Source organism: Bos javanicus, chromosome 16 (genome assembly GCF_032452875.1).
Source record: "Bos javanicus breed banteng chromosome 16, ARS-OSU_banteng_1.0, whole genome shotgun sequence".
Taxonomy (NCBI): Eukaryota; Metazoa; Chordata; class Mammalia; order Artiodactyla; family Bovidae; genus Bos; species Bos javanicus.
In genome coordinates this window covers 608,779-621,045 of record NC_083883.1, presented here as the reverse complement: position 1 = coordinate 621,045, position 12,267 = coordinate 608,779, and positions in this window count along the sequence as shown.

Genomic DNA, 12,267 nt, shown 5'->3' with positions numbered 1-12,267 from the left:
AGCGCCATTAAGTCACGTGATCACTACATGATAGTCATGTGATCAGTCCATGCTCAGTCACGATATCAGTGCATGATCAGCCACATGATCAGTGCATGATCAGTCACATGACCAGTAGATGGTAACTAGGTGATCATTGCATGATCAGCCACGTGAGCCGTGCATGATAGCCACGAGATCAGTGCATAGAATTACGTGATCAGTGCATGCACAATCACGTGATCAGTGCTTGATCATTCACGTGATACGTGCGTGAAAAGCCACGTGAACAGTGCATGCTCATTCACGTGATCAGGGCCTGCTGAGCTGCGTGATTACTGTCTGCTCATCTGCTTGACAATTGCCAGCTGAGCTGCACGATTCCTGCCTGTCATCTCCTTGACAATTGCCACCTGTGCTGCGTAATTCCTGCCTGCTCATCTACTTGATTATTGCCAGCTGAACAGCATGATTTCTCAGAGCTGAGTTCCATGATTATTGCCTGCTGACTGATTCCTGTCTACACAGCTCTTTGTTCATTGCCTCCAGAGGCACATGATCAATGTATGACAACAAACCTGATCAGCACATGATGAGTCACATGATCAATGCATGATAAGCCAGGTGATCAGTGCATGATCAATTACGTGATCATTGCCTGATCAGTCATGTGACCAGTACATGGTAGCTGTGTGATAATTGCATGATCAGCCACGTGAGTAGTGCATGATAGCTACGTGATCAGTGCATGATCAGTCACGTGATCAGTGCATGATCAGTCATGTAATCTGTGCATGACCAGGCATGTGATCAGTGTATGACCAGCCAAGTGATCAGTGCATGATAGCCACGAGATCAGTGCATGATCAGTCACGTGATCAGTGCATGATAGCCACGTGATAGTGCATGATAGCCACGTGATCAGTGCATGATAGCCACGTGATCAGTGCATGATCAGTCACGTGATCAGTGGATGGTCAGTCACGTGCTCAGTGCATGATCAGTCACATGATCAGTGTATGATCATCAACGTGATCAGTGCATGTGGAGTCATGTAATCAATGCATGATATCGCCGTGATCAGTGCATGATCAGTCCCGTGATGAGTGTATGATCAGCCAAGTGATCAGTGCAAGATAGCTACGTGATCAGGCATGATCAGTCACATGATCAGTGCATGATCAGCTACGTTAGAAGTACATGATAGCCACGTGATCAGTGCATACAATTACATGATCAGTGCATCCGCAATCACGTGATCAGTGCATGACAGCCACGTGATCAGTGCATGATCAGTCACGTGATAGGTGTGTGATCAGCCACGTGAACAGTGCATGCTCAGTCACGTGATCAGGGTCTGCTGAGCTGCGTGATTACTCTCTGCTCATCTGCTGGACAATTGCCAGCTGAGCTGCACGATTCCTGCCTGTCATCTCTTTGACAATTTCCACCTGTGCTGCGTAATTCCTGCCTGCTCATCTACTTTATTATTGCCAGCTGAGCAGCATGATTTCTCAGAGCTGAGTTCCAAGATTTTTTCCTGCTGACTGATTCCTGCCTACTCAGCTCTTTGTTCATTGCCTCCAGAGGCACATGATCAGTGTATGACACCAAACATGATCAGCACATGATCATTCACATGATCAATGCATGATAGGCCAGGTGATCAGTGCATGATCAATTACGTGATCAGTGCATGATCAGTCATGGGACCAGTACATGGTCGCTGCGTGATCATTGCATGATCAGCCACGGGAGCAGTGCATGATAGCCACGTGATCACTTCATGATTAGTCACGTGATCTGTGCATGACCAGGCACGTGATCAGTGTATGATCAGCCACGTGATCAGTACATGATAGCCACATAATCAGTGCATGATTAGTCACGTGATCAGTGTATGATCAGCCACGTGATGAGTGCATGATCAGCGACATTATCAGTGTATGGTCAATTATGTGATCAGTGGATGATCAGTCACGTGACCAGTACATGGTAGCTATGTGATCATTGCATGATCAGCCACGTGAGTAGTGCATAATAGCCACGTGATCAGTGCATGAGCAGTCACGTGATCAGTGCATTATCAGTCACGTAATCTGTGCATGACCTGGCTTGTTATCAGTGTATGACCATTCAACTGATCAGTGCATGATAGCCACGTGATCAGAGTATGATCAGTCACATTATCAGTGCATGATCAGTCACATAATTTGTGCATGACCAGGCACGTGATCAGTGTATGACCATCCAAGTGATCAGTGCATGAAAGCCACGTGATGACTGCATGATCAGTCACGTGATCTGTGCATGATCTGTCATGTAATCTGTGCATGACCAAGCAAGTGATCAGTGTATGACCAGCCAAGTGATCAGTGCATGATAACCACGAGATCAGTGCATGATCAGCCACGTGATCAGTGCATGATCAGTCACGTGATCAGTGCATGATAAGCCAGGTGATCAGTGCATGATCAATTACGTGGTCAGTGCATGATCAGTCACGTGACCAGTACATGGTAGCTACGTGATCATTGCATGATCATCCACGTGAGTCGTGCATGATAGCCATTTGATCAGTGCATGATCAGTCACGAGATACGTGTGTGATCAGCCACGTGATCAGTGCCTGATATCCACGTGATCAGTGCAGGATAGCCACGTGATCACTTCATGATTAGTCACGTGATCTGTACATGATCAGTCACGTGATACGTGTGTGATCAGCCACGTGATCAGTGCGTGACGAGCCACGTGATCAGGGCAGGATCAATTACGTGATCAGTGCATGATCAGTCACGTGACCAGTACATGGTAGCTACGTGATCATTGCAAGATCAGCCACGTGATCAGTGCATGATAGCCACGTGATCAGTGCATGATAGTCATGTGATCAGTGCATGATCAGTCACGTGATACCTGTGTGATCAGCCACGTGATCAGTGCCTGATATCCACGTGATCAGTGCAGGATAGCCACGTGATCATTTCATGATTAGTCACGTGATCTGTACATGATCAGTCACGTGATACGTGTGTGATCAGCCACGTGATCAGTGCGTGACGAGCCACGTGATCAGGGCAGGATCAATTACGTGATCAGTGCATGATCAGTCACGTGACCAGTACATGGTAGCTACGTGATCATTGCAAGATCAGCCACGTGATCAGTGCATGATAGCCACGTGATCAGTGCATGATAGTCATGTGATCAGTGCATGATCAGTCACGTGATACCTGTGTGATCAGCCACGTGATCAGTGCATGATATCAGTGCATGATAGCCACGTGATCAGTGCATGAGAGCCACGGGATCAGTGCATGATCAGTCACGTGATCAGTGCATGGTCAGTCACGTGATCAGTACATAATCACTCACGTGAACAGTGCATGATCATTTACGTGATCTGTGCATGATCAGTCCCGCGACCACTATATGGTAGCTACGTGATCATTGCATGACCAGCCAGGTGAGCAGTGCATGATAGCCACGTGACGTGTGCATGATCAGTTACTTGAGCAGAGTATGATCAGCCCCGTGATCAGTGCATGAGTGCCACGTGATCAGTGCATGATCAGTCACGTGACAGGTATGTGATCAGCCATGTGAACAGTGCATATTCAGCCACGAGATCAGTGCATGATAGCCACGTGATCAGTGCATGATCAGTTACGTGAGCAGTGTATGATCAGCCACGTGAGCAGTGCATGGTCAGACACGTGAACAGTGTATGATCAGCCACGTGATCAGTGCATGATATCCAAGTGATCTGTGCATGATCAATCCCGTGATCAGTGTATTATCAGCCACGTGAAGAGTGCATGCTCAGTCAGGTGATCAGGGCCTGCTGAGCTGCGTGATTACTGTCTGCTCATCTGCTTGACAATTGCCAGCTGTGCTGCGTAAATCCTGCCTGCTCAGCTGCTTGATTATTACTAGCTGAGCAGCATGATTCCTCACAGCTGAGTTCCATGATTATTGCCTGCTGACTGTTTAATTCGTGCCTACTCAGCTCTTTGTTTATTGCCTCCAGAGGTACATGATCAGTGTATGATAGCAAACATGATCAGCGCATGATCAGTCACATGATCAGCGCCATTAAGTCACGTGATCACTACATGATAGTCATGTGATCAGTCCATGCTCAGTCACGATATCAGTGCATGATCAGCCACATGATCAGTGCATGATAGCCACGTGATCATTACATGATAGCCACGTGATCAGTGCATGATCAGCCAAGTGATCAGTACATGATAGCCACGTGATTATTGCAGGATAGCCACATGATCTGTGCATGACCAGGCAGGTGATCAGTGTATGATCAGCCACGTGAACAGTGCATGATAGCCACGTGATTAGTGCATGATCAGTCACCTGATGGGTGTATGATCGGTCACGTGACCGGTACATGGTAGCTACATGATCATTGCATGATCAGCCACGTGATCAGTGCATGATAGCCACGTGATCAGTGCATGATAGCCACGTGATCAGTGCACGATCAGTCCCGTGATGAGTGTATGATCAGCCAAGTGATCAGTGCAAGATAGCTATGTGATCAGTTCATGATCATTCACATGATCAGTGCATGATCAGCCAAGACATCAGTGCATGATCAGTCACGTGACCAGTATATTGTAGCTACGTGATCATTGCATGATCAGCCACGTTATCAGTGCAGGATAGCCACGTGATCAGTGCATGAGAGACACGTGATCAGTGCATGATCAGCCACGTGATCAGTGCATGACAGCCACGTGATCAGTGCATGAGAGACACGTGATCAGTGCATGATCAGTCACGTGATCAGTACATGATCAGTCACGTGAACAGTGCTTGATCATTTACGTGATCTGTGCATGATCAGTCACGTGACCAGTATATGGAAGCTACGTGATCATTGCATGAACAGCCACGTGAGCAGTGCATGATAGCCACGTGATGTTTGCATGATCAGTGACGTGAGCAGGGTATGATCAGCCACGTGATCAGTGCATGAGTGCCACGTGATCAGTGCATGATCAGTCACGTGACAGATGTGTGATCAGCCACGTGAGCAGTGCATGTTCAGCCACGTGATCAGTGCATGATAGCCACGTGATCAGTGCACGATCATTTACGTGAACAGTGTATGATTAGCCACGGGAGCAGTGCATGGTCAGACACGTGAACAGTGTGTGATCAGCCACGTGATCAGTGCATGATATTCAAGTGATCAGTGCATGATGAATCACGTGATCATTGCATGATCAGCCACGTTATCAGTGCAGGATAGCCACGTGATCACTTCATGTTTAGTCACGTGATCTGTACATGATCAGTCACATGATTCGTGTGTGTTCAGCCACGTGATCAGTGCGTGATGAGCCACGTGATCAGGGCAGGATCAATTACGTGATCAGTGCATGATCTGTCAGGTGACCAGTACATGGTAGCTACGTGATCATTGCATGATCAGCCACGTGATCAGTGCATGATAGCCACGTGATCAGTGCATGATAGTCACGTGATCAGTGCATGATCAGTCACGTGATACGTGTGTGACCAGCCACATGATCAGTGCATGATATCCATGTGATCAGTGCATGATAGTCACGTGATCAGTGCATGATCAGTCACGTGATACGTGTGTGATCAGCCACATGATCAGTGCATGATATCCACGTGATCAGTGCATGATAGCCACGTGATCAGTGCATGATCAGTCATGTGATCAGTGCATGATCAGTCATGTAATCTTTGCATGACCAGGCATGTGATGAGTGTATGACCAGCCAAGTGTTCAGTGCATGATAGCCAGGAGATCAGTGCATGTTCAGTCACGTGATAAGTGCATGATCAGTTACGTGATCAGTGCATGATCAGTCACGTAATCTGTTCATGACCAGGCACGTGATCAGTGTATGACCATCCAAGTTATTAGTTCATGATAGCCAGGTTATCACTGCATGATCAGTCACGTGATCAGTGTATGATCAGCCACGTGATCAGTTCATGATCAGCCACATGATCAGTGCATGATCAATTACGTGATCATTGCATGATCAGTCACGTGACCAGTACATGATAGCTACCTGATCATTGCGTGATCAGCCACGTGAGCCGTGCATGATAGCCACGAGATCAGTGCATGATCAGTCACGTGATCCGTGCATGATCAGTCACGTGAACAGTGCATGATCAGTCACCTGATCAGTGCATGATCAATTACGTGATCAGTGCATGATCACTCACGTGACCAGTACATGGTAGCTACGTGATCATTGCATGATCAGCCACGTAAGCAGTGCATGATAGCCGTGTGATCAGTGCATGATCAGTTTCGGGAGCAGAGTATGATCAGCCAATTGATCAGTGCATGATAGCCACGTGATCACTGCATGATCTGTCACATGATCAGTGTATGACCATCCACGTGATCAGTGCATGGGCAGTCATGTGATCAGTGCATGATATAGACGTGATCAGAGCATGATTAGTCTCGTGATCAGTGTATGATCAACCACGTGATCAGTGCATGATAGCCAGGTAATGAGTGCATGATAGCCAGATGATCAGTGCATTATCAGTCATGTGATCAGTGTATGATCAGCCAAGTAATCAGTGCATGATAGCCAACTGATCAGTGCATGATCAGTCACGTGATCAGTGCATGATCAGTCACGTGATCAGTATATGATCATCCACGTGATCAGTGCATGTGGACTCATGTAATCAATGCATGATAGCGCCGTGATCAGTGCATGATCAGTTCCGTGATGAGTGTATGATCAGCCAAGTGATCAGTGCATGATAGCCACGAGATCAGTGCATGATCAGTCACGTGATCAGTGCATGATAGCCACGTGATAGTGCATGATAGCCACGTGATCAGTGCATGATAGCCACGTGATCAGTGCATGATCAGTCACGTGATCAGTGGATGGTCAGTCACGTGCTCAGTGCATGATCAGTCACATGATCAGTGTATGATCATCAACGTGATCAGTGCATGTGGAGTCATGTAATCAATGCATGATATCGCCGTGATCAGTGCATGATCAGTCCCGTGATGAGTGTATGATCAGCCAAGTGATCAGTGCAAGATAGCTACGTGATCAGGCATGATCAGTCACATGATCAGTGCATGATCAGCTACGTTAGAAGTACATGATAGCCACGTGATCAGTGCATACAATTACATGATCAGTGCATCCGCAATCACGTGATCAGTGCATGACAGCCACGTGATCAGTGCATGATCAGTCACGTGATAGGTGTGTGATCAGCCACGTGAACAGTGCATGCTCAGTCACGTGATCAGGGTCTGCTGAGCTGCGTGATTACTCTCTGCTCATCTGCTGGACAATTGCCAGCTGAGCTGCACGATTCCTGCCTGTCATCTCTTTGACAATTTCCACCTGTGCTGCGTAATTCCTGCCTGCTCATCTACTTTATTATTGCCAGCTGAGCAGCATGATTTCTCAGAGCTGAGTTCCAAGATTTTTTCCTGCTGACTGATTCCTGCCTACTCAGCTCTTTGTTCATTGCCTCCAGAGGCACATGATCAGTGTATGACACCAAACATGATCAGCACATGATCATTCACATGATCAATGCATGATAGGCCAGGTGATCAGTGCATGATCAATTACGTGATCAGTGCATGATCAGTCATGGGACCAGTACATGGTCGCTGCGTGATCATTGCATGATCAGCCACGGGAGCAGTGCATGATAGCCACGTGATCACTTCATGATTAGTCACGTGATCTGTGCATGACCAGGCACGTGATCAGTGTATGATCAGCCACGTGATCAGTACATGATAGCCACATAATCAGTGCATGATTAGTCACGTGATCAGTGTATGATCAGCCACGTGATGAGTGCATGATCAGCGACATTATCAGTGTATGGTCAATTATGTGATCAGTGGATGATCAGTCACGTGACCAGTACATGGTAGCTATGTGATCATTGCATGATCAGCCACGTGAGTAGTGCATAATAGCCACGTGATCAGTGCATGAGCAGTCACGTGATCAGTGCATTATCAGTCACGTAATCTGTGCATGACCTGGCTTGTTATCAGTGTATGACCATTCAACTGATCAGTGCATGATAGCCACGTGATCAGAGTATGATCAGTCACATTATCAGTGCATGATCAGTCACATAATTTGTGCATGACCAGGCACGTGATCAGTGTATGACCATCCAAGTGATCAGTGCATGAAAGCCACGTGATGACTGCATGATCAGTCACGTGATCTGTGCATGATCTGTCATGTAATCTGTGCATGACCAAGCAAGTGATCAGTGTATGACCAGCCAAGTGATCAGTGCATGATAACCACGAGATCAGTGCATGATCAGCCACGTGATCAGTGCATGATCAGTCACGTGATCAGTGCATGATAAGCCAGGTGATCAGTGCATGATCAATTACGTGGTCAGTGCATGATCAGTCACGTGACCAGTACATGGTAGCTACGTGATCATTGCATGATCATCCACGTGAGTCGTGCATGATAGCCATTTGATCAGTGCATGATCAGTCACGAGATACGTGTGTGATCAGCCACGTGATCAGTGCCTGATATCCACGTGATCAGTGCAGGATAGCCACGTGATCACTTCATGATTAGTCACGTGATCTGTACATGATCAGTCACGTGATACGTGTGTGATCAGCCACGTGATCAGTGCGTGACGAGCCACGTGATCAGGGCAGGATCAATTACGTGATCAGTGCATGATCAGTCACGTGACCAGTACATGGTAGCTACGTGATCATTGCAAGATCAGCCACGTGATCAGTGCATGATAGCCACGTGATCAGTGCATGATAGTCATGTGATCAGTGCATGATCAGTCACGTGATACCTGTGTGATCAGCCACGTGATCAGTGCCTGATATCCACGTGATCAGTGCAGGATAGCCACGTGATCATTTCATGATTAGTCACGTGATCTGTACATGATCAGTCACGTGATACGTGTGTGATCAGCCACGTGATCAGTGCGTGACGAGCCACGTGATCAGGGCAGGATCAATTACGTGATCAGTGCATGATCAGTCACGTGACCAGTACATGGTAGCTACGTGATCATTGCAAGATCAGCCACGTGATCAGTGCATGATAGCCACGTGATCAGTGCATGATAGTCATGTGATCAGTGCATGATCAGTCACGTGATACCTGTGTGATCAGCCACGTGATCAGTGCATGATATCAGTGCATGATAGCCACGTGATCAGTGCATGAGAGCCACGGGATCAGTGCATGATCAGTCACGTGATCAGTGCATGGTCAGTCACGTGATCAGTACATAATCACTCACGTGAACAGTGCATGATCATTTACGTGATCTGTGCATGATCAGTCCCGCGACCACTATATGGTAGCTACGTGATCATTGCATGACCAGCCAGGTGAGCAGTGCATGATAGCCACGTGACGTGTGCATGATCAGTTACTTGAGCAGAGTATGATCAGCCCCGTGATCAGTGCATGAGTGCCACGTGATCAGTGCATGATCAGTCACGTGACAGGTATGTGATCAGCCATGTGAACAGTGCATATTCAGCCACGAGATCAGTGCATGATAGCCACGTGATCAGTGCATGATCAGTTACGTGAGCAGTGTATGATCAGCCACGTGAGCAGTGCATGGTCAGACACGTGAACAGTGTATGATCAGCCACGTGATCAGTGCATGATATCCAAGTGATCTGTGCATGATCAATCCCGTGATCAGTGTATTATCAGCCACGTGAAGAGTGCATGCTCAGTCAGGTGATCAGGGCCTGCTGAGCTGCGTGATTACTGTCTGCTCATCTGCTTGACAATTGCCAGCTGTGCTGCGTAAATCCTGCCTGCTCAGCTGCTTGATTATTACTAGCTGAGCAGCATGATTCCTCACAGCTGAGTTCCATGATTATTGCCTGCTGACTGTTTAATTCGTGCCTACTCAGCTCTTTGTTTATTGCCTCCAGAGGTACATGATCAGTGTATGATAGCAAACATGATCAGCGCATGATCAGTCACATGATCAGCGCCATTAAGTCACGTGATCACTACATGATAGTCATGTGATCAGTCCATGCTCAGTCACGATATCAGTGCATGATCAGCCACATGATCAGTGCATGATAGCCACGTGATCATTACATGATAGCCACGTGATCAGTGCATGATCAGCCAAGTGATCAGTACATGATAGCCACGTGATTATTGCAGGATAGCCACATGATCTGTGCATGACCAGGCAGGTGATCAGTGTATGATCAGCCACGTGAACAGTGCATGATAGCCACGTGATTAGTGCATGATCAGTCACCTGATGGGTGTATGATCGGTCACGTGACCGGTACATGGTAGCTACATGATCATTGCATGATCAGCCACGTGATCAGTGCATGATAGCCACGTGATCAGTGCATGATAGCCACGTGATCAGTGCACGATCAGTCCCGTGATGAGTGTATGATCAGCCAAGTGATCAGTGCAAGATAGCTATGTGATCAGTTCATGATCATTCACATGATCAGTGCATGATCAGCCAAGACATCAGTGCATGATCAGTCACGTGACCAGTATATTGTAGCTACGTGATCATTGCATGATCAGCCACGTTATCAGTGCAGGATAGCCACGTGATCAGTGCATGAGAGACACGTGATCAGTGCATGATCAGCCACGTGATCAGTGCATGACAGCCACGTGATCAGTGCATGAGAGACACGTGATCAGTGCATGATCAGTCACGTGATCAGTACATGATCAGTCACGTGAACAGTGCTTGATCATTTACGTGATCTGTGCATGATCAGTCACGTGACCAGTATATGGAAGCTACGTGATCATTGCATGAACAGCCACGTGAGCAGTGCATGATAGCCACGTGATGTTTGCATGATCAGTGACGTGAGCAGGGTATGATCAGCCACGTGATCAGTGCATGAGTGCCACGTGATCAGTGCATGATCAGTCACGTGACAGATGTGTGATCAGCCACGTGAGCAGTGCATGTTCAGCCACGTGATCAGTGCATGATAGCCACGTGATCAGTGCACGATCATTTACGTGAACAGTGTATGATTAGCCACGGGAGCAGTGCATGGTCAGACACGTGAACAGTGTGTGATCAGCCACGTGATCAGTGCATGATATTCAAGTGATCAGTGCATGATGAATCACGTGATCATTGCATGATCAGCCACGTTATCAGTGCAGGATAGCCACGTGATCACTTCATGTTTAGTCACGTGATCTGTACATGATCAGTCACATGATTCGTGTGTGTTCAGCCACGTGATCAGTGCGTGATGAGCCACGTGATCAGGGCAGGATCAATTACGTGATCAGTGCATGATCTGTCAGGTGACCAGTACATGGTAGCTACGTGATCATTGCATGATCAGCCACGTGATCAGTGCATGATAGCCACGTGATCAGTGCATGATAGTCACGTGATCAGTGCATGATCAGTCACGTGATACGTGTGTGATCAGCCACATGATCAGTGCATGATATCCATGTGATCAGTGCATGATAGTCACGTGATCAGTGCATGATCAGTCACGTGATACGTGTGTGATCAGCCACATGATCAGTGCATGATATCCACGTGATCAGTGCATGATAGCCACGTGATCAGTGCATGATCAGTCATGTGATCAGTGCATGATCAGTCATGTAATCTTTGCATGACCAGGCATGTGATGAGTGTATGACCAGCCAAGTGTTCAGTGCATGATAGCCAGGAGATCAGTGCATGTTCAGTCACGTGATAAGTGCATGATCAGTTACGTGATCAGTGCATGATCAGTCACGTAATCTGTTCATGACCAGGCACGTGATCAGTGTATGACCATCCAAGTTATTAGTTCATGATAGCCAGGTTATCACTGCATGATCAGTCACGTGATCAGTGTATGATCAGCCACGTGATCAGTTCATGATCAGCCACATGATCAGTGCATGATCAATTACGTGATCATTGCATGATCAGTCACGTGACCAGTACATGATAGCTACCTGATCATTGCGTGATCAGCCACGTGAGCCGTGCATGATAGCCACGAGATCAGTGCATGATCAGTCACGTGATCCGTGCATGATCAGTCACGTGAACAGTGCATGATCAGTCACCTGATCAGTGCATGATCAATTACGTGATCAGTGCATGATCACTCACGTGACCAGTACATGGTAGCTACGTGATCATTGCATGATCAGCCACGTAAGCAGTGCATGATAGCCGTGTGATCAGTGCATGATCAGTTTCGGGAGCAGA